Source organism: Canis aureus, chromosome 20 (genome assembly GCF_053574225.1).
Source record: "Canis aureus isolate CA01 chromosome 20, VMU_Caureus_v.1.0, whole genome shotgun sequence".
NCBI classification, from domain to species: Eukaryota; Metazoa; Chordata; class Mammalia; order Carnivora; family Canidae; genus Canis; species Canis aureus.
In genome coordinates, this window is record NC_135630.1 from 25446635 (window position 1) to 25469519 (window position 22885).

General features: G+C 37.0%; 1 pseudogene; it reads right to left on the reverse strand.

The window, feature by feature from the left end:
• Positions 1-1100: 1100 nt before the first annotated feature.
• Positions 1101-2068, reverse strand: LOC144291924 (pyridoxal phosphate homeostasis protein pseudogene; annotated as a pseudogene).
• Positions 2069-22885: the final 20817 nt, after the last annotated feature.

Sequence of the window (22885 nt, forward strand, 5' to 3'; positions counted from 1 at the left end):
TTTTCTTTCTGACAACTCCATTTCACTTTTTTTTTATAATTCAAATTCACATTTTTATTTAATATACTCTGGAACATCATGTTAAAGTTCTGACTGAAACAGTAATCATAATGGTTTTAAGTTTTACAAAATTACATTCAGCAGCAGCAGCAGGTTCTGAAAGTTGTTTCATGAAATTAAAGACTGGGGCTTAAATAAATAGGGAAAAAGACATTTAGGAACTAAACAATGCAGACGGAAGTCATCTGTTATGAGTCTGAGGATTGTGTTTTCTGGTTTTTGAAGATCTTGCTACTTTATTAACAATCAAAAAGTTACAAAATTTTGGCTTATCAATGTAGCAGGGGAGGGGAGGTTATAGATGTGCCTGGGTAATGGTCGCAGGGATGGGAACCTCAAAGCCAGGCCTTGTCGAAACTGTGAACCTGACCTGGCCTTGAAGCAATTTCTGGGGAGCTAGGAGATTCACTGGTCTTTGATGAGAAATCACCATTAAAAGGATTATGGTGAAGAAATCACAGCCTTGACCTCCCGTCACTGAGAAAAAGCTCAGAGCCCTGTCTCTTCAGGAGGATGTGAGAAAGGCCCAAGCCCATTTATGTTACACCTGTGATTTTCAGGATCAACACCACAAGGTGGCCAATGCTATAAACTCTTATCAGCAATGATTTGGGTTTGGAGGGGTACCTGTACTGTCATTCCAGAGTAGAGACAATATTTACTGGCGGGGAGGGGTGGGGAGTGGTGGAACTGGGGTCAGCAATCACTTCGCTCCACAGCAACAAAGACAGTTACTCAGGAGGGGTTTGTAAGAGAAAATTTTCTATTAAGGGGGATGACAAATGCAAATCCCTTTCACTTTGGTGATTACAGGCATCAGTGGCCACATTTTAATCCAGGAAAGGCATTCATGGGTTGGTTGGTGTTCCTGGGCAGGATTCAAAACTGAACTCGATGCCTGGCTACTGATTTGGTATCTGTTCTGTGGAAATGTCAGGATTTCTCAAATCCAATCCAAAACTACTATCTGCAGTGAGCTTGTTACATCAGATCCTAAGTACAGATGGTTCCTGTCAATACACATAGTCATCAGAACGCTCTCTCCAGGTTACAAGGAGAGTGTTGCTGTGCTGTAACACAGGGGACCTCAAAATGGAATTCCAGGTGAGCGCATAGTTAGTCTTCCTGGACGGGCCCACGGGATGGGAGCCACAGCTGTTTGTGCTGGGCTCAGTGTGTCTTTGCCACTTCCACTGGGGTCTTCAGGTCTGCAGTGGACTTGTCTAAGGGAGGTTTCTTGTAGTAATCTCACTCTCCAGAAATGGTGCTTCCTACTTGGACATTTGTAGATCCTACTTCAATTGCATGCTGGAAGTCCATGGACATGCCCATGCTTAGCTCCACCTGCTCAGGAGAGACACTCAGCTTTTTACACAGCTCCTCTCCAGGGAGTGTAACACCTGGAAATCCAGATTTGGTCCTTGACTGAGATCATGTCCAAAGCTTCCTATGGTCATCAGCCCCACAAATTCCAGGCTGGGGCACTTGGCATTTATATGTTCCACCATGGATACTGTCTCTGAAGGCAGAAGGCCATGTTTGTTCTGCTCTCCACTGGTGTTAACCTGGACCATAACCTTTAACCTTTCGGGAGAACCTTTTTTCCTGCCACAAACTGTTCACTTTGTCTGCCAGCTTCACAGAATCCACTGTTTCCAGCATGAAGAGATTGGGGATGGCCATCAATTTGTTGACATTTTGTTTCTGTAGGTGGCCAATGAAGTGCCATTTGATCTCAGGACACGAAGACAGAATTTTAGGATTTGATGCTTTTTCTAGCAGTTCTTGAACATACTTCTCCCCAAAAGTGTGCTGGCCATGACAGTAGGCTTCAATCACCGTTTCCACAGGTTTGGTTTTGCTGACTGCTACTAGCCGGGGCTGGACGGCTGGAAGATCCCGCGGCCGCCACGCCACCGCCTGCTGCATGCACTCCTTCACTGTCCACGGTGCGAACCCGACTCCCAGCTCCGCCGACCTGCTGCCAGCTCTCCACATCCCCCAGGACCAACCCCCCCATTTCACTTTTAAAGATAAGATTCTCTCAAGACGTAAGTTTGGCTTCAAGTTTTCAACATGGACTGATTTTGAAAACATGCCAATTTTTTAAAATCTTATGGCTAAATTCTAACATCTGCCGATGCTAGCCAAAAGTCTAGCCCTCAAAAAGGAGAAAGGAAGCATAAAGAGAGGGTGCTTACCTTTACAAATGACTCTATGTGTCATTTAATAGATAAAATAAAATTAAAGTTATTTAATTAAAGTTAAATAAAATTGTTTAAAAATGATGCATTTCCACAAGGTGCTTATTTACATTTTTCTTAGAGTGCAAGTCTCTCCAGCAGAGCAAATCAGATGAATTAGAGAAAATTTGGTCACTCCTGGTTAAATCTTGAAAGCTTTGTAAAAGGACAGTAAAATAAATCTAAGTGTGTCACATCAATATTCACCAATTGAATATTGGCCCTTGTCACCTCATACTAACATTAGTAAAGCTGAAAACCCTCTGTGGTTAACATGGCTCAAGTCCTCTTCCTAGTCACTGCAGTGCCTTCTAGAGTGTGACTTTCAGCTGCCACTTTTCTTTTCTTTTGTTTTGTTTTAAAGATTTTATTTATTTATTTATTCATGAGAGACAGAGAGAGAGAGGCAGAGACACAGGCAGAGGGAGAAGCAGGCTCCATGCAGGGAGCCCGATGTGGGACTCGATCCCAGGACTCCAGGATTACGTCCTGGGCTGAAAGTGGCACAAAACTGCTGAGCCACCGGGGCTGCACTCAGCTGCCACTTTTCTAGTCAAAACTCTGCAGCTTTTAGTTCTTGTAGCCTGACATTTATGACCTTGGGTAATCTGATCTGACTAGAGCACTAGCCCTATACTGTTCAGGTGCCAACTGATATCATTGCCAGTTATTATTTGCAAGGAAGACAGCCTATCCCTTCTTTCCTGGGAGCATATTATGTAAGGAGAAAGTTTCGAAGATGACAGCTTCTGCTCTTCTCTACAGACCTTCACTGGGTCCTTTCTAAGGAGGCAAGGTGACATATCTAATTGGGAGAATTTAGAATTGTATGAAGCATGCACTCTCCTGGCCTTTCCTGCTTAAAGTACATTAGCTGAGCAGGCTTGGCCTTATTAGACCAGAAAAGCTGCAATTGGAATTAGGCAAATTCAATTCTTAGAATAAGTGTTAAAAAGTGGTTATTTTTTGGTTATTTGTGGTTATTTTTCCTAAGCCAATCACTGTTACCCAGTCTTTGCAGTAATAATTTTGGTTCTATCTCTCTGACTCTTCTATTGCTGAACTAATTTACACTTCTTAATACAATGAAGGATGTGCCTAAATATCACTCTTTAAGTTCAAACATGAAACTATGTAAATCTCCTGTTTAGATCCCTTTGGTTACTTGCTAGTCACTAAATACATCATTCTTTCCTGTTCCTGTCTAGAACATGTTGTCCCCTCCTTCTTAAACAGCCTCCTGCCCATCCTCACCTGATCTAACTAGACCTTGCTATCTTCCTCTGCCCATTTTACATCCCAGTGAATGACATCAATATACAACCAGCTGGCAATGTCAGAAATGCAGATGATACATCAACATCTCTTCATCCTTCTTCTTAAACTCATCAACAGTCCTGCCAGTATCATCCTACAAGTCTCTGCTGAGTGTTGTCACCGGTCCTCATCACCACCACTACCTGAATAGAACCCTCTTCTTTATAGGCCACTGCCATAGACCCTTAAGAGGTCTTTCTGCTTCCATAGTTGCTTTTTGCCTCCAAAGACTCTCAATCTTTCAGCCACAATGTCTTTTTATAAATGCAGATCTGATTCTGTACCACATCAAGATGTCCTGCTCAACAAGATGTATTTCCAGGAATATTTTATATATTCTAATTGTACATAAAGATGTATCTTTTAAAAGGCAAATATGTACTTCCCTCTCCAGGATTAATTTACTCCTCTGGTCCCTTAGCTTTCTGCAAGCCAATTACCCTGGCTTTCTTACATCGTGGGGACTTGTCATGTTTCTCTTCATAGGGTTTTATACTTGCTTTTCCCTATGCCTGGAATGCTTTCCTCTCCACATGCTTAACTTTTAAAATTTCAGTTCACTTGCAAATTCTTTGCAAATCTTTTTTACTTTCTTGAATAGGAAAATGTTTCTATTTTATCCTTTTATAAATCACTATACCTCTATAGAATTTATCCCATTTGTAATTTGACATTTATATCTGTGATTATTTATAAAATGTGTATGTGTATTACCAAATGTAAGCCCTAGGAGGACAGAGGCTGGATCTGATTTTTCTCATATAACACAGTTCTAGTACACAGAAGTTGCTCAATAAATATTTAAGTGAATGTAAAAATGCACAGATGGATGGATAAACTCCCAAAGGAGTTGCAGAACTGAATTAAAGCTCACTCTGGTGTACTGAGTGATTTCCTTGAGAGAACAAAGATGACCAGCCAGTCTTCAAGACTGTGCTATAATGGCCCTTGCTTGGTAACAACATCTCTTGGGAAAAGCTTTCCATAACAAAGAGTAGTCAAGGAAGGCAGGGAAATTTTTGGCAGAAATAATTGCACATGTAAAGATATAGAATTGTGGGAAATAAAATGGTGTTCAGAGAAGATTAAGTACATTGATTTCAGTGCAATGATTTTCAAGGAAATAAACTGCTTAAATGTCAATACCAAATTTATTAGTTAATTAAAAAATCAATGTGAAATAGAATGAATGGAATAAAGGGTGTCAGCTTTCATGAAGCTTACATTGTAGGGTTGATAAAGACAATTAAAGAGTAAAAATTTCCTCATTCATTCTGGGTAGTAAACATGGGTACAACAATTTTAGAAGATTGTCACTATCTACCCAAACTGAAGATACACCTATCTTTCACTTATGATTATATGTTACAAAATTGCATAATACTTTTCTAAACAAATATGTGTAAGTATGTTCATAGAAGCACTTTAAAGAAACTGAGAAGTCATCAAAATATCCATAAACAGTTGAATAAATAAATCAGTATATTCATATAATGGCACATTGTAGAACAAAGAGCATGACCAACTACAATTACAGGTAACAATAGAGATGAATCCACAGATGTGATGTTGAGCAATAGAAGCCAGTCAAAGATAAGAACTCATTGTATGAATTCATCCATATAAAGTTCAGAAACAGGGAAAATTCATTCATGCTATAAAAATACAGGATATAAGTTACTCTTGGGAGATTGGTGATGGAAAAGGAGCATAAGGGAGGGGGCACTTCATGACTGCTGACACTCTTCAGTCAGCAAGTACTGGTTTCAGGGTATATTCACTTTATAAAAACTAATTTAACTGTTCTTTCATAATTTATGCATTTTTCTATATGTGCATTGAATTAAAGATAATGTTTTCTACTTTTTCTATTTGCCTTTTTAATTTCTTCTTGACCAAATCTTTATCATTTATATTTTGTTGGGAAATAATCATTTCAGCTAAATTTTCTAATTTAATGATCTAAAATTATTTCCAACATTATTGTATTATGTTTAAATCTTGACTGTATCTATAAATATTCCTTTTCAACTTTCCTATTATTTAGGCTTTCCCCTTTTTCCTTCTCTTAAAAGAAATTTATCTACTTTGTTAAAATTATTTTAAACAGACTATTTTTTAGAATAGTTTTAGGTTCGTGGCAAAATTGAAAAGGTACAGAGATTGCCTATACACCTCCTGCTCCTACACATGCATGACCTCCCTCATTGTCCACATCTCTCACCAGAGTGGTACATTTGTCACAACTGATGAACCTATACTGACCATCATAATCACCCAAAGTCCATAGTTAACATTAGGGTTCAATCTCAATGTCATGTATTCTATGGGTTTGGACACATGTATAATGACATGTACCCGCCATTATAATACCATACATAGCAGTTGCACTACCTTTAAAAGTCCTCTGTGCTCTGCCTTTTCATCCCACTTGCCTCCCTACTCCCTTTTATCCACACTGATCTTTTCACTGTCTTCATAGTTTTGCCTTTTCCAAAATGTCACATCATTGCAATCATACGTGTAACCTTTTCAGATTGGCTTCTTTCATTTAGGAATATGCACTTAAATTTCCTCCATGTCTTTTTACAGCCTGACAGATCATTTCTTTTTAGCTTTAAATAATATCCCATTATCATCCTTATCATAATTTATTTATCCTTTTACCTACCGAAGAACATCTTGGTTGCTTCCAGGTTTGAGCAATTATAATATTAAACTTTTCAAAGAATAGCATTAGTTTCATTGGCCAGGGTATCATCCCCAATTAAAAGATGAGTCCTAGAGAGGTTATTGACTTGCCTGAAGTTACAGAGGTAGTCTGAGACTGCTCTCCTAACTGTCCAACATACTGCCTTACTCAGTGAACACACACATATTTCTAAATAAAATATAACACACACACACAAATTGTGTAAAGATAAACCATGAACTTACATAGGTATACTTGCAGAAAGGACATTAGAATTGATTGGTACTGTAGAGAGTAAAACATAAATTAACATTCCCTGTAATGTTTAAGATACATTCCTATATTTTTTATGTTACTTATGGAATTGAATTAACTTAAAAATAAGAAATGATGTAAATGAAACATTAAATCAGTGCTTTCTGATCCTCCTCTTATCATCAAACCAACCACCCTGCAGAGCCAGACTTTCCCACTTAAGCAGTAGAATCCTTCATTTTGTGTGTGTGTGGGGGGGGGGGGTTGGTGAGTTTTTTTTTTTTTTTTTTTTTTGAGATCTATTTATTTATTTGAGAGAGAGAGAGAGAGAGCAATGGAGTGAGGGGCAGAGGGAAAGAGAATCCTCAAGCAGACTCCCCACTGAGTGTGGAACCTGACTCAGGGCTTGATCCCAGAACCCAGAGATCATGACCTGAGCTGAAACCAGGAGTCAGCCACTCAACTGAAAAGAACTTCTAAATGTGTGAGTTGTGTAAAAATAAACCACAGTAAAGGTGCATGGTGAAATACTGAAAGCTTTCCTTTTGAATCATTACATGACAAAGATGCCACTGTCATCAGTTTGAGTTAATATCTCATCAGTGGTTCTCTCCAAATGGAGCAAAGGAGAAACTAGGTATATGACAGCACTGGCATTACATATCACTGGGGAAAAAACTGACCATTCAGTATATTGGTAGTTCCACAATCAGTTCTATATAGGGAGATTTGATCCCTGCAAAGCAATTCACACAAAAACTCTTTCTAGATAGACTAAGGATTTAGATCTTATGGAAGAAAACATAGGAGAATACTATTATAACTTTAGGTAAAGAAAATTTCTTAAACATGGCACAATATAAGAATCATGTATAAAAATATTGATAAATTTGATTTCACCAATTTTAAGAACTTTTGATTAGTAAGAGCTTTTAAAAAATTATTTTTTGATAAAGATGGTGGAAAGGCAAGCCATAACTGGAAGAAAATATTTAGAAAATACATATACTTACAAAAGATTAACATCCAGAAAATATATATTACAGAATACATAGGAGGCAACAGGAAAATTTTTAGAAACAACATTAAAATAGGACACATGGCAAGTCTTAAAACACAAATAACCAATTAACTTATGAAAAATTCTGACTTCATTAGTCACCATTAAGGAAATCCTAATTAAAAATACAATGAGATATCTTTTTTTTAATCCACCATTTTTACAAAAAATTGTAAGGCTAAAAATTCCAAGAGTTGGTTAAGATGTGGAGTAATTGGAACTCATGGATATCCATGAGCAAAAGATTTGATAAAGAACTCGTTGCATGAAAAAAAAAAAAAAAAGAACTCGTTGCATGTTCACACTGCAGCAGTGAAAGTAGACAACTATCACATGCAAACCAACGTGGTAAATATAAAAAACAAATTATGAATGAAAAAAATGAAGCACAGAAGAATGCTGATAGGATGATTTCTTTTCCATAAAGGCAAAAAGTAGGCACAATTGACAATATACTGTTTAAGGATGTAATTGAATCAGGTAAATTATACCACAAAGTTTAGGGTAACAGTTACTTTGGGGGAAGTTAATAGACTTCAAGAGTATCCATTTCACTGTAATGTATAATGAATTTATGAAGCTAGACTGCTAGTTTCATGAGGGCAGGAACCAGTACTTTCTCCTTCCCATTTTATTTCCTGAGGCTAGCAAAATGTATGACACTGTGTGTGCTCAACAAAACTTACAAGTTAAATGAATGAATATATGGTCTTTGTAAACCATAAAGCTACACAAATCAGGACTTTTTTTTATTATTTTACTATAGTTTAGCTTGTAGAATTATATAGAAGTTAATGAAGAATAATATTCAGGTAAGATTATTGGAAGTTTAATGTCAATTTGGCACTCTTTGAAATTAATTAAAATTTTAGTTTTAAAATTGTGATAATTATAATTACATATAAATTGCCACATGAGAATGAAATGTAAAATCTGACTTCAGTGGAGTCTAATTTGAAAGGCAAAGCCACAGAAAGAAAAAAAAAGAATGAAAAGTTGTACTGGTAAAAGTTTGCAAGTTCTATTACATTAGCTACAGTTCACAAGGTGGAAGTTTGTGAAATGTGGTTAACATGCAAATAATTGAGTGTTTGTGAACTCAAATGCCCTCCTAACCAATGTGTCTCCAATTAGAAAAAGAGATCAAATGAATTAAATGTTCATTATATTTGGAGAGTGGAATCAAGCCATAGTAATCCATTGCACATTTGCCAGTTTTCTGATGTTTTGGCTCCATTTACTCAATTGTCCTGCTGAGATGTTTGTATACGGTATGTGAAAAATATGTATTTGCATGCCCATTACAGCAAATTCATATAATCCACACTATATATTGCTCCCGGCTGTGTTTAATGGAATCTATCCAATGAGTGAGCAAAGTCTTCAAGTTACAAACAATATTCAAAGAGGACTTTTATCTCAACCAGATACTGTGTTTTATTCATGTTACTTACCCAGGATATTTCTGTACACCAGATACCATGTTTTGTTCATGTTACTTACCCAGGATATTTCTATATACATCTAATATGAGCCAGATTTCCAATAAGAGAGATTTGTTTAGAGGAAGAACTTCGTGTTTTGAAGGCTAAGCTTATTATTCTATTTTAGTTCATTTCACTTTATTTATTTTTTATTTATTTGTTTGTCATATCTCTAGAACTAGGTCTAAATAAAACTTTGAAGGTAAAATGCCATCAAAGAAATTTGTGGAGAAAACTTGTTTTATTCTGGGAATGGGGCAGCAAACACGTATTAACAAGCTCCCTTTGCATTCACCTCACCACTAATTCTGAATTGATCTCCTGGATGTGTTTAGAAGACAAGGTGATGAAAGATTAAAGAATTGTTTTATCTTTCAGAAGACAGGCTTATCTGAGAAAAAGCCATTATCTATATACAGAAGGGTATCTCTTCAAAGTTTAGTTTTCCTTTGCATGTACGCAGTGTACTGTGCTAATATTTAGTTTTTTAAATGGCAATCATGGTGACTATCCATCAGGATTTATTTTGGGGCTTTGTATAATTTACATAACAATTTAAAAACTCTATTATGTTTTATACAATATAAAATTGATGTACAGTAAAAAAAATTCAAAATTACCATAGAGTTTAGCGAACTCTTTATGTATGTAACAAGTTATATTAATATCCCTACACTTTTTATTTTATTTTTTATTTTTAAATTTATTTTATTTTTTAGAGCGGGGGGGGTAGCAGAGGGAGAGGGAGAGAGAAAATCCTAAGTAGGCTCCATGCCGATTGCAGAGCCTAATGTGGGGCTCAATCTCATGACCCTCTGAGATCATGACCTGAGCCAAAACTAAGAATCAGATGTTCAGCTGACTAAGCCACCTAAATGCCCCAATATCTCTACATCTTTTAAAATATTCACATGGTTTCTTGGAAGAGTTTTTTCCTAGAAGGGTAATCATAGATTCAGATTTGTCTTCATGAGGCAAAATGAGGTAGGGAAATGTGCAGTTCACCATACTTTGTGGGTGTGGGTACTCAATCTGAGTAGATCACACTATATCCCATATTTTAATAAAATTATTTAGACAGCAGATTTAAATGGCTGCTTTTTCTTTTACTTCAGAGATATACTTTTACAACTATTTCCTAAATCAAATCTAATATCAATCACTATAAAATATTATTGCTTTATTTATTAGAAGTTTATCTCTTTCAGGTCAAATATCCATTCAAAATCGATATTCTTCAACCATAATTTGATGTTTCAAATACCAAAAGAAGTATGGTTTCAATCAGATGAAGTTTTGGGATAGTTGACTAATATTGTTTCCTGTTTTGTAAGATGTATTCAAACTCTTTCAGCCTATCCTAATATTGATTGATGATATATAAACAAATCAAATTTTTGTTCACATCTCATAGAACTGTTAAGTTGTTGAGGTTGTTTTTAATAAAAATATTTCTGTCTCTCAATGTTATTTACAGAGATTTAGATCTAGGCTAATCTGTTCAACTTGTTAATCATTGTCAGGTGCCAGATTCCAATTACTTTTGAATGTGCCTGTGTGACTTTTCTTTCCATATTCTTTGAGTTAAATTTCTATTAGTTATTTGAATGTTATTTAATAAAGCTCATACATTTAAAATAAAACCCCCAGGTAAAATGAGTTCTGGCTTAGTATAAAGAAGTTGTTACCAAATTAACATTACATATACAGATGGAGGTGGCTCAACAATGATTTAGACAAAAGAAACAATGACTTGAACTGACAGATATCACCATGACTCAGTCTGTAATGTGTTTGTGAATAAATCCAGATTTCAGCACATTACTCAATTCCTTTCAGTACCTCTAGAAGGTGGTTTATCAAGAATCTCCATACTACTGTTTAGGAAAATAGATTCTACTGTTAGCTAAGAAATCAACTGGAAGGCATTTTTCTAACCAATATCACATACAGAAAAATTGAAATGTAATACTAAATAAATGCAAACATATCTCCTGGAAAAGGAAGGCCCTGAATGTCACTTTCATTATTGAGTATTTGGATTTTGGATTTAGTTTACTGTCAGCATGAAAAAGGAAAAGGAAAATCTAGAAAACCAAACAAACAAACAAAAAAAAACAAAAATCCTAACATCCACCAATAATCTTTGTGTTGGGAGAATCTGATGCCTGTCATTTTGGTGCAGGACATGCAGCTCTTTTGACCATATGGACATGGTGACAGAACTATTTAGATTTAATTTGAGTGAAAAATACTCACATCATGAAAGTAGTGCTTTGTACTATCTGTGATAACCATAAAGAGTAACTCTTGTCTTCAACCCAATATAGATAGCAACCCATGACTCAGGCACTCAGGCTCCCCCAGACAGTGGCCTCACTTTAGCTCAAAGACAAGAGTGAGAGGAACCTAACCACTGGAAACAGAGGGAAACAAGAGGTAGAACTATCAGGTAGGACTATCAGATAAGATTATCAACTCTCAGGCTCAGAGACTGCCCTGGGGGCCCACAATATGATGATGTTGGAGATCTACTGAAGCTGTCAACTGTGAACAGTACAGGGTTGTAATAAATATAAAAGGCTGAAAACATCAGTTAAATTGGGGAGAAGAGAGTCTCTGGAGTCAAAAGAGTTTTGCCTAAAGATGTGAGTCAGAATGACATACACCTAAGAATTATTAAAAGGAATGTTTACAAGCATATTAATATATGTTCCTACTCTTATTAACATCCCTTTTTGTAATGTCAACTTCCCCACGCTATGGTTACCATAGAGAACCTTAGACAGTGCCTCGTACATAGGAAGCAATTCGCTCTTAAATTTAAAAAACTTGCAATTATTTCATGTATTTCATTGAAATGTGTTTCTTGTATAAGTGTCGTCTAAGGGCCCTATCCAGAACTTCTTTTTCCTCAGTCTTTCCTGGGCTCCTCTGAGGCCTAATCCTAAACCTTACTTAATACCAACCATTTCTAAAGCCTCAGATGAAAAAATAAAAAGAGAGCAGAAATAAAACCACGTTACCCCAAAGAGTCCGTGTCTAATATATAGGATAAATGCATCCTAAACCCTGTCAAGTTTTTTAGTAACTAGATGGAAATGAGACCGCCAAGGCAAGCGAGGGTCCAAGAACAGATTTTATTGCAGGCACCCTCGGGCGAGGTTCCACGACTCACGGGGGAAAGAGAGTGAGTCGGGGAAGTCGCGCCAAGACAAGGTGGTAGGGGGTTTCCATAACGTTGTAAGGCAGAACGGTTTCCTATTGGTTGGCTCATATGCAAAGGAAGGATTGCAATGCGACCAGTCAAAGGTGACTTCCTCCTCTGGGGTTTGAAGGGCATTGGTTTCGGTTGGGGAAGTCCAAAGGAGAGGTGTAAGGCTCTGCTCAAGCTGTCAGCAGGTCATTGGTCCATTGGCGTCCCAAGTGGAGGTGGTGACAAGAACCTCAGCCATTTTGGCGTATCTGCCATCTTGAGGAGTTTCCGTTCCCGCCTGGCCCCAACAAACCCCACAAGCCAAAAAAACAGTAGGCTTGAAATTCAACCAAAAGTCAGCAAGCAAAATTATTTGCTAAAATTAATCATCACAACATAGAAACTCTAAATCTTCTATTGTAGGCAAAATCCTGAAATTCGCACTTTGTCATTTTCAGGAAAGGATACATATGTTAAATATGACAAAATATATCTCATTAATCACAATAAAATATCTTTGAAATATAAATGATTTATTCTTATTCACAAATATTTACTATAATGTATTTAGATAAAGACTTTGGGTAAAAAATATTCATAGCTATCATATATAAATGAAAAAAGCCCTTTGGGAAGAAAAAATGGTACTTTTATTAATAATGGAAGTTGAAGCTCCAAGGTTGTAAAATAATTTCTCCTGGTCACACAGCTAATGACCCAAACCAAACTCAAACGTGTCTGACTCTAAAATTGTGCTTTTCCCACTGTGGACAATGATAATGTGACAGCTGGATCTTGGTCTCATAGTTAATGGTTGGGAATACATCAACATTAGTACCGTCATCCTTTGTTCAGTGTCCTTTGTCATCAACGTTTTCTTCTCTAATATGTCAACATTCACATTTTGAACACAGCCAACTTGTTCTTAAGTCTACTATAAAACAATCTTAAATTGGGAATTGAAATTGTCACAAAATTGTCTGTTGTAAAAGTATGTACATTTCTTAAGTTTCAGCTCTATATTCCACCTCCCATCAATTCACATTTTTTAAAAAATTCCTGACTTGTAGTCAAATTTCTAAAACTGAGTATTTTATTCATATCCAAAATTATTTGTATTTCAGTTCCTCATTACATTTACTTTTGGCCAAATCTGGCTAGCCGAGGTAAAAATTAAAATTTTATTTCAAAACTTCAAAGGACTTAATAAGCATACTGGCATCCAATGGTCTGCTGTGAAAACCAACAGGCAAATAAAACCTCACTTTCCATCAATAATACTCTAGTTGTTTTATGCCTAAACCCCTAAGTACCAAGGATTCTGGATAATACTGAGTATATATTTAAATCAACAAGGTGGAGATGATCTTTAGAATCTAACAAGCGATAGATGGGACAGCATGCTACTTGGTAAAAACTATTCAGGATATGTTTGCCAAACAAGAAGAGATTGTAGGATCATGCATTGCCTCTGTAAAGTATCTTCTCTCCCACCCTTTAGTCTTTATCCTTCATCTCACAAATACTACACACTCAGATACCCAGATAAGAAAAATTAACTCCCCCTTCCAGAAGGAAACCTTCTTGCCTTTATTTTTAGGACATCTGTTCTGCATAGCTGTGATGGTATCACTGAACCACTCTTCTTCACCAGAAGATTACATGCGCGAATTTCAATGGATGAACACTGGAGGGGACCAGCCCAGCACACTCACTTGAATTGTCCTTTAGCTTTTCAGGCAGTTCAAGTGCTTTTGAAAAGAGTAGGAATAAAGTGACTGCTGATTAAGCAGAGGGGTTGACATGGGAATAGGTTTGTCAATTGTTTGAAAGTCACACTGCATAGACTACAACTTTTAAAATGTAAATGTATGACACAAATACCCCACAACACAATAGGAAGAAAATGATTGAGATAGTCGCAAAGGACAGCCAAAGCTTTATTCTGACAATAAAGAAATATATATATCTGGTGTCAGAGAAAAGGTATTTGAAGCAGTTCATAGTTATTTGCAATTTAAGAACCTAAAATTATTTGTAATTTTAGTTCCCATAAAAATTGTTTCCTAAGTATTTTCAATTTCTAGACAAGATTTCCAATTGTGTACTTTGTCAGTGTATATCATTCTGAATAGAATTTTGAATAGGATAGAATGAAATACTCCTCACCAAAAATCTACTTTTCTGATAGTATATTAGTTCAATTTCCAGTTTAAACAATACTCAAATTTTACCTAATTCCATGCTGACCAATGTGATCAGAAGCATCTCCCATGTAACTTGGGGAGCTGATACAAAGCAGCAGCTTTCTTATGGGGTAGGAAAGGAAAGGATTCATTGATATTGGTCCAATTGTCTTTCAATTGATCAAGGTTGATTTCAGTCCCTGTTTTGCCTCTAGTTACACTAATGAAGAAGTATATAATTGTCTTGACCCTAGAAAAAAATATTCATGCCTACATTTTTCAATTAGCTAAAATTAACCAAAAAAGTAATGAAAATAAAAGTATTTAACATAATCATAATTTATATTTTAAAATTACAGTAATTTGAGAAATAAAAAGAGAAGGGAAAAGAAGGACAGACAAAGATAAATGAAAGAAAAGGAAGGAGAGTGAAATATCAAATGTATGGTGATCTAAAGGAGGAAAGACTACTTAAACTTTACCCCAGAACTTCTCATTTTCTACTTGCCTTACAAACACCATTTTCAATGTTACATGATTAGGCATATTTCCTGAATTTAAATGTTAGGGGAAAAAAAGAAAGCAAATAAAATAGATATCCACAATCCAGATGTTTTGAGGTCTTTATACGTTATTTCTATTTTAGGAAAATAGCAAATCAAAAATAGGTGTCTTTTCTTTTCTTTTCTTTTCTTTTCTTTTCTTTTCTTTTCTTTTCTTTTCTTTCCTTTTTAATGAATTAAACCCTTAGCCAGCAGTGTAGAATAAACTGAACATTTTTGCCAGGCAAGCTAAAGAAGAGGTCTATATTGCACATTTCACTACAAACACCTTTAGACGTCTATCTATGGCATATCTGCGTTTCAAATTTCCATCATGACCAGCCTACACAGTTTTTCCTTTTTTTACTCTCCTCCACACAATATACACAAAGCAGCTATTCCACTCTCTTCTGTGTTTCTCTCAGAAACTTAAAATCCCTTACTGTCTAGGTCCTCTGCATCACCTGCTTACCCTCTCAAAGCCATAATTGGACTCAGTGAAACTTGATGTCTTCTAGATAAGGACCCAAGTGTGCAGGCTGAGAAAATTAAGGCCATTCCACTTAAAGTTCAGCGTTAGCACAGGTACAGCCATCCCAGGCCCCTGTGAACAAGAGCTGACATTTACCTTACTTCAGTTACAGGAAGAAAACAGCTAACAGCTTAACGTCCTAGAAAGCCCTGTATTAGAATAAGAACAGAGCTCAATGCCCATGGCAGAAAGTCCCATATCAGAATAAGAACAGAGCTCAATGCCCTTGAAAGCCCCATATCAGAATGTAAATAGAACTTGACAAATTCCTCCCCCCTTCTGGAGTTCGCCTAGACCAGCCCTTAAAACTCAGCTGAAACCCACCTCGGGGTCCAAGTCCCTGCTCCGCTGTGTGGGGTATACTTGGACCCAAGCTCCAGCTTGTAAATAAACCCTCGTGTGTTTGCATCGGCGTCGGCTCCTTCGTGGTTTCTTGGATTCGCAATCTTGGGCACAACACCAAGCCCTGAGAAGACATTTAAATAATCTTTGATTATTTGCACATGCCACTTATAGTCTGATCTCTCTTTAGGCTTCTTCAAGATAAAATTACTTAAATAAAAAGCTGTCAACAAAAGGTACAGTGTATGGTCTTTCTCATCATTTTATAAAAGTTTGAAGGCAGTTTTCATCTTTAAAGTCAGTTGCAAAATGCAATTATAAGGATTATCACTAAATTCCTTAGTTAAAGGGGTATTTGATTAATTAAAACTCAGACAAATGGGGAAATCTAAAGATATTTAAATGGATTTTCTCTATATGTCTTATTTATCATCTTTTCTATACTATATGTACATGCCATCATATTCCTCTGAGTTTCAATTCCTTGGGAAACTGAACCACATCATAAGCAATTGAAACTAAGAGGAGAATAATGTATTCATTAAAATAATGCTATCTGCTATAGCTGATTAACAGTGAAATCTCAAATGCTTAACAAATGAGTGTGTCTCTTGCTCAAGTCACCATATCCTGTGGGTTTTCCCAGTTAAGAGGACATCATCAGGATCTTTCAGGGATCAAATCTCCTTTCATTTTCTCATTGCATCTTCCTCTTTGTGCAGCCAATAGATGGGGAAGGAGATATAGAGAAGACATATGCTTCTTAGTCTTGCATCACCTCTATTACATTCCACAGAGCAAAATTAGTCACATGCTCCCACCTAGATTTGAAGTGAGGAGCATTGAGAATGATGGCTCCAGACTGGACAGACACTCCTTAGCAACAAATTTGTACAATAGAAGAAAAGCATGCTGTTGTGCCCAAGATTCTCGGCCTCCACAATGCATCTATGGTTTAAAGTTAGCCACCTAGGTACACCTGTGTGGTTCAGTTAATTGAGTATCCACCTTTGGCTCAGGTCATGATCCCAGGGTCCTGGGATTGAGCCCCACGTTGGGCTCCCTGCTGAGGGGGGGATCCTGCTTCTCCCTCTCCTACTCTGCCTACTTGTACTTTCTCTCTCTCTAATAAATAAATAAAATCTTAAAAAAATAAAGTTAGCCATCCCTTTTGCATAATTAGCAAATGCAACAAGACTGAAATGGTGGTGATTAAGTAGACTTCTTTTGTTTATATTGATGAAATTCATACAATATAAGAGAACAAACATCAGAAAAGGAAACATTATTTGAAATAAGAATATCATAGGGCAGCCCTGGTGGCGCAGCAGTTTAGCGCCGCCTGCAGCCCGGGGTGTGATCCTGGAGACCCGGGATCGAGTCCCGCATCGGGCTTCCTGCATGGAGCCTGCTTCTCTCCCTCTGCCTGTGTCTCTGCCTCTCTCTCACTCTCTCTGAATGAATGAATAAATAAATAAATAAATAAATAAATAAATAAATAAATAAATAAATAAATAAAATATCATAAAGTTGTCTTGTGATTAAAGAGCACAAACATGAAGATCCCATATCAGTAGTCCCGATATAGCTATACAACATCAAATGCTGCTTTTTCACTAAAATTTATACCTCACATAATTTTCAACATCCACCACCCTCTCTAGTTCATAGCAGTGGACAATCGGCCAGCTGTTGCCTGGAAAGCATGTGGTGATAATATTACTGTTGGTGGTATGATGATGACAATGATGATAGTAAACACTTGCTCGGATGGTGCTTATGTGCCAAACACTGTCATCAGTACGTTATATACAAACTCAGTGCATTATATACTACAACCTTATATACTGTGTTAGCCCCCTTACCAACAAGAAGTGTGAAATTAACTGAAAATTAAATTATTAAGAAGATATAGTTTGTAAATGGCAGAGCTGGGATTTAAACTCAAGAAGTTAGGCTCCAGAGCTCAAGCTTTTAACCACCATGCTTTATACTCTCAAACCAGTTCTTCCTTTAAAACTAGCCTTTTCCCTAAGAGCCCCACCTCCATGGGCTCAAATGAGAAGAGGGACTGCAAAAATTTTCATAACTATAGTCTCTGCATCTATATCTGTCTCTTTTAGTAAAACTCTACTAAGAACCCCAATTCTTAAAAAAAAAAAGAACCCCAATTCTTAGTGATAAATTGATGTGTATGGAAACAAAAACTGCTGCCATTACAGGCTTACTTTAAGGGAATAAACCAGTGTGTAGAGGAAGAAGAGATGCTCTGAAAATATAGGAAATTGTTTGCTGGAAATTAGAGTGAGAGGGAACAGGCTTTCCAGATATTTTCACTAGCAACATCTGACTAATTTTTTCTCATAGAAATTTTATAAGGTACAATTAAAAACAGTCACAATTTCCAATACTCCAACACTAATACGGAGGAACAGAAGGTGGTTCCTTCATCTGACAGAGTACCTAGAAAATCCTACTGTAAATAATCCTTATTGGTGAAATCCTGTGAAATCAGTTTATAACAATTTATGTTCAACATTCAAGTGAGGTCTTAAATAGTTCAAGAAGGCAAGAAAAGAAAATAATGGTTATATGGATAAAAAGGGAGAAATAAATCTGTAATTATTATATATTTTTATGTGCTTTTTGTGCAGAAATTCAAGGGTCTTCAGAAAACTAAAGGTAAAAAGTAAGTTTAATAATATTTCTGAATATGACATCAATAAACTAAAATGAACTATGTTTATATACATCTCAAATAAAAAACAGAATGAATTATATTAAAAGATATAATTTAGTATGACATCAAAACAACATACATCTAAATGAAGTATGTACCAGAACTTTCTACCAAAAATTGAAAACATCAAAGATATAAAAGGTGACCAAAGTAACTGGAAGGGTATATCATGTATGTGAGTCGAAAGTCTTAATAATGTAAATGTGTCAATTATGTGCCAGTTGAAATATAGACTCAATATAATTCTAATCAAATCTCAGCAGTTTGTTTCATGGAAATCAACAGGTTGATGCTAAATTTATACATAATAATGAAACTAAACCAAATACAAAAAATAAAATAAACCAAATACAATTACACATAACAAAATAAACACACAAATATCACACTGATCAAAAGACTCCAGCTAAAACAGAATACGTATTTTAGGATTCCATTTTTTTAAAGTTCACAAACTAAGGAGGTTAATTACTGAAAAAGGACAGGAGGCAGCTTCTGGAGGGCTGTTAATATTCTATTTCTCTATCTGCTTACTGGTTACCTCCGCATATTCAATTTATAAAAATTCATTAAGTTGTACACAGGTTTTACGTACTTTTATGGATGTATGCAGTACTTAAAATTCATGTTGAAATCAAGACCATTTGTTGAGCATAATTATAGATCATTGTTTTGTCTAAGGTCCAATGCCTAGGGCTTACCAGAGCCAGGACAACAGAACTAGTCTGTGCCCACTGTCCACATTTCTCAAACACTACAATATCCTTGTCAATCCCGTCTTATTAATAACCAAAAAGTTTCTTCACAAGGTAGAGCTACTCAACACCCATTACAAAACATAATTTCTCTGTAAATACCTGCTCCATGTCTTAGGAAATCAACATAAAATAGAATTTATTAAAATAAAATCTGATCCTAAGTTGAGAACCACTGGCTTCAATATTTAAAGTATAGGATTACAGTTCAGGGCAACACGATAGTAGTAACACCACATATTATGAGGAAACAAAATACATATTTTTTACCACAAAAATCTGGAGGCCCCTAGTATGACGTTTTCACAAGTTTCCTATTCTTTGAGAGTTATCCAAGGAACAAAAATATCTTATGCCATCTCATGATGGAAAACTATAGGGATTCAATTTAAAACACCTGGTAAAAGCTAAATGATCACAGTGGATCAGCATTCCAAGAAACTTTGGAAATTAATGTAAATGCAAAAAGTGTTTTAGAGATCATAGTTACTGATGTGTTGAAAAGTTCATTTGAGGTTTTTAAAAGATTTTGAGCCAATTTTATGTTCTGAAAGTGTGTCTAAAAACTTGCATTCCTTCAAAACTGCTGAATTTTTTGAAAGCATAGCCATCACTCAACTGAAAAATAAATCTCTAAGTATAAAACAACTTTTATTTTCTTCATTCATCCATTCAGCCACTCAGCCATCCACTGACCCCTTCTAAGTGCCAGGTACTATGTTAAGAGCTAGACACAAAGGGATAAGTGAAATGTGGTCCTTGCGGTGGAGCACCCCCCAATCTAAGATTAATACTATGACACAGCGTGAGGAGTTATAGCTGAAAACCAAAAAGTGTTGAATACTGTGATCTAAATTATAATTTCCATGAGTCTCATTATCATAGTAGCTAACATGGATTGAGTACTTCCTATGTGTCAAACATGGAAACTGAGGTTCCAGTAGATTGAGCCAAGCACCCAATGACACCAAGCTAGTAATCCCAGCCCAGGCTATGGTGTCCAGAGTCCTTATTCTAGGCTGTTACACTGAATCAACCCTGAGAGCCACTGAACTATGGAATATGGTGGCTAAAAAACCAGACAATTTGAAAGAAACTGCTGGGAATCGTAGTCAATGGGTTACGCTGTAGTTTTCATGATAAAGAACTATTCTTTTTGTGATGTGGTTCTTTATCTTCCGCATTGTCATTTGGTGCCTCGGGGGCTACTCTACCTGAATTCATCCTGTCTGGATTCATACATCAAGTCTAAGGTTAAATGACTAACTTAATTCCATGAGCTACCTTTAAAAAGAAAAGGCTTTTCCCTGTGCCCTGGCTTGTGCAATTAAAGTGCCTCCTGTTTGGGCGTCAGAACTGTGGGTGTGCTCAGTGGTTTCCCGGCAGCCCGAGGTCAGGGAGTTGGGGAAGCCAGATTGTTCCCCTTCAACTCTGCTCCACCCACCCCCATTCTGGGCTCTCGGGTGCTCCCATTTACGAGGCTGAATACCCAACAACAGAACCTCATTACCGCAGATGCAGACCTTCACAAGAGGGCACGGGTCACATTAGCTCCTTTGTTTGGTGCATTTTCCAAAACATTCCATCTCTTTCAATTTCCCCATTTTTCTCCCTGGCTTGCCCTCCCCTCTTCCTTCTACAAATCCACCCCCTTTCGGCCTTGATGTGCTTCCCCTATTATGTTGCCTTTCCTACAAAACAAAACTTAGCTAGTAGGCACGTAGTACAAATTCTGATGGCTGTTGGAGATAGGTGGGACGCTGTGCACAGCAGATGAGAAATGCCTCCTGCTAAGAAGACCACAGACAACTCTGCCGGCGTCCTCAGGGACACGATAGACCTTGCTAAGATCTCTGGATATTAAAAAGACTACTCCAGAGGGACACCAGTAAGAATCTTCACCATCCCAGGAGACCCCTACTGTCATGTGGCTGGGGGTCCATGCCATTGGCACCACATGGGGGAACTAATACAGCAGAGCCTCCTCTGCATCCTTCACACTGCTCCCTCCTGATGCAGGCATGAGATTCAACCAAAGTTAAGCTCATTTGATGATGGTGCTATCAGTCGCCATCATAAATCTAAATGACTTGTTTTCCATGCAGGCCTTTCCTGCCTCACTGTTATACCACAATCCTTTCTGAGAGTAACAGTAGCATTTCTGCTTCATGGATATGGGTCTTCATGCTCCCTACCTCGTATTTCAACATCATGCACAGCAATTGTCACCTAGTCCATCCCAGTGAAATCACCAAGTCACACTTCAGGAAAGACCTCTAGGAGATGCCAAGTGCTAAACATGCTTCCAAACCATTGGAAAGGCAAAGCTATGTTTGTTTAAATACTCCCATGATATCGTGGGTTTACATATACCAGCATTCCCTGGCTAAATCTAAGTTTCCCAGAAGCGGAACACTGTAGGAATAAGAAAACAGGTCTCTGTATCACACCGGCTGAAGTCAGGATTTTGTCCATGATACAGAAAGGGAAGTGACGGGCAGCCCCGGTGGCTCAGAGGCTTAGCGCCTCCTACAGCTCAGGGCGTGATCCTGGAGACTGGGGATCCAGTCCCATGTCAGGCTCCCTGCATGGAGCCTGCTTCTCCCTCTGCCTGTGTCTCTGCCTCTCTCTCTCTCTCCTCTCTGTGTATTCTCATGAATAAATAAATAAAATAATTAAAAAAAAGGGAAGTGACTACCTTAAATCTGTGAATTGGCAGTTACTTGTGTTGCTCAGTGCATAGCCACACTCGCACAGCTACTGAATGCTCCTGACTCACATCACCCCAGCAATTCATAAAGAGAAATGAAATGGATTATGGGATGACAAGGGTGAAAGCTGTATTTGAGACTCTCATAGGCAACTTTATCATGGTTTCCTTGCATTATTAATTGCTTGGTATTCAGCAATTTTCCTACTTCAATGATGCTCACAAAAATCCCTCAAATCCTGTGCTATTTTTTTTTTTTCAAGAAAGGAAGGAAGAAAGTGACACATTTTAAACTTTCTTTTAAAAATACAGAATGGGCTCTAAGTAAAGATCTCCCTGTGTTATTTTCTCCCATCCCCCAATTTCTATGGCACATGTCCTTTACAACTTGGCACATCTACATTCAAAGTAAATATTTGAAACTGTTTTTCAAAGTCATTTTAATGGACATCAGTAAGTGGTCTTTTAAAGAGACAATTTGAAAGAAAAGTCTCACTGTGTTCTCCTCTTCATATAATACTCTGAGAGTTGTACTGAATAATTGACTGCAGAAGATACTGAGGCTGCAAACGTCTCTCCACCATACAAAGAATAGGGAAGATGTAGCATTTCTAATAGGCTTGGAACCACTTAGAGAGCAGAGTTTTTGTCAGTTTGCTCTTTCAAATGGTGAACCTTATGTGTGAATACTGTTTTTCTCATAGAACGAATAATAATTTCCCAAAATTCTAAGCTGAATCTGGATCTAGCTGCAAAGTTTATATTCTGTAA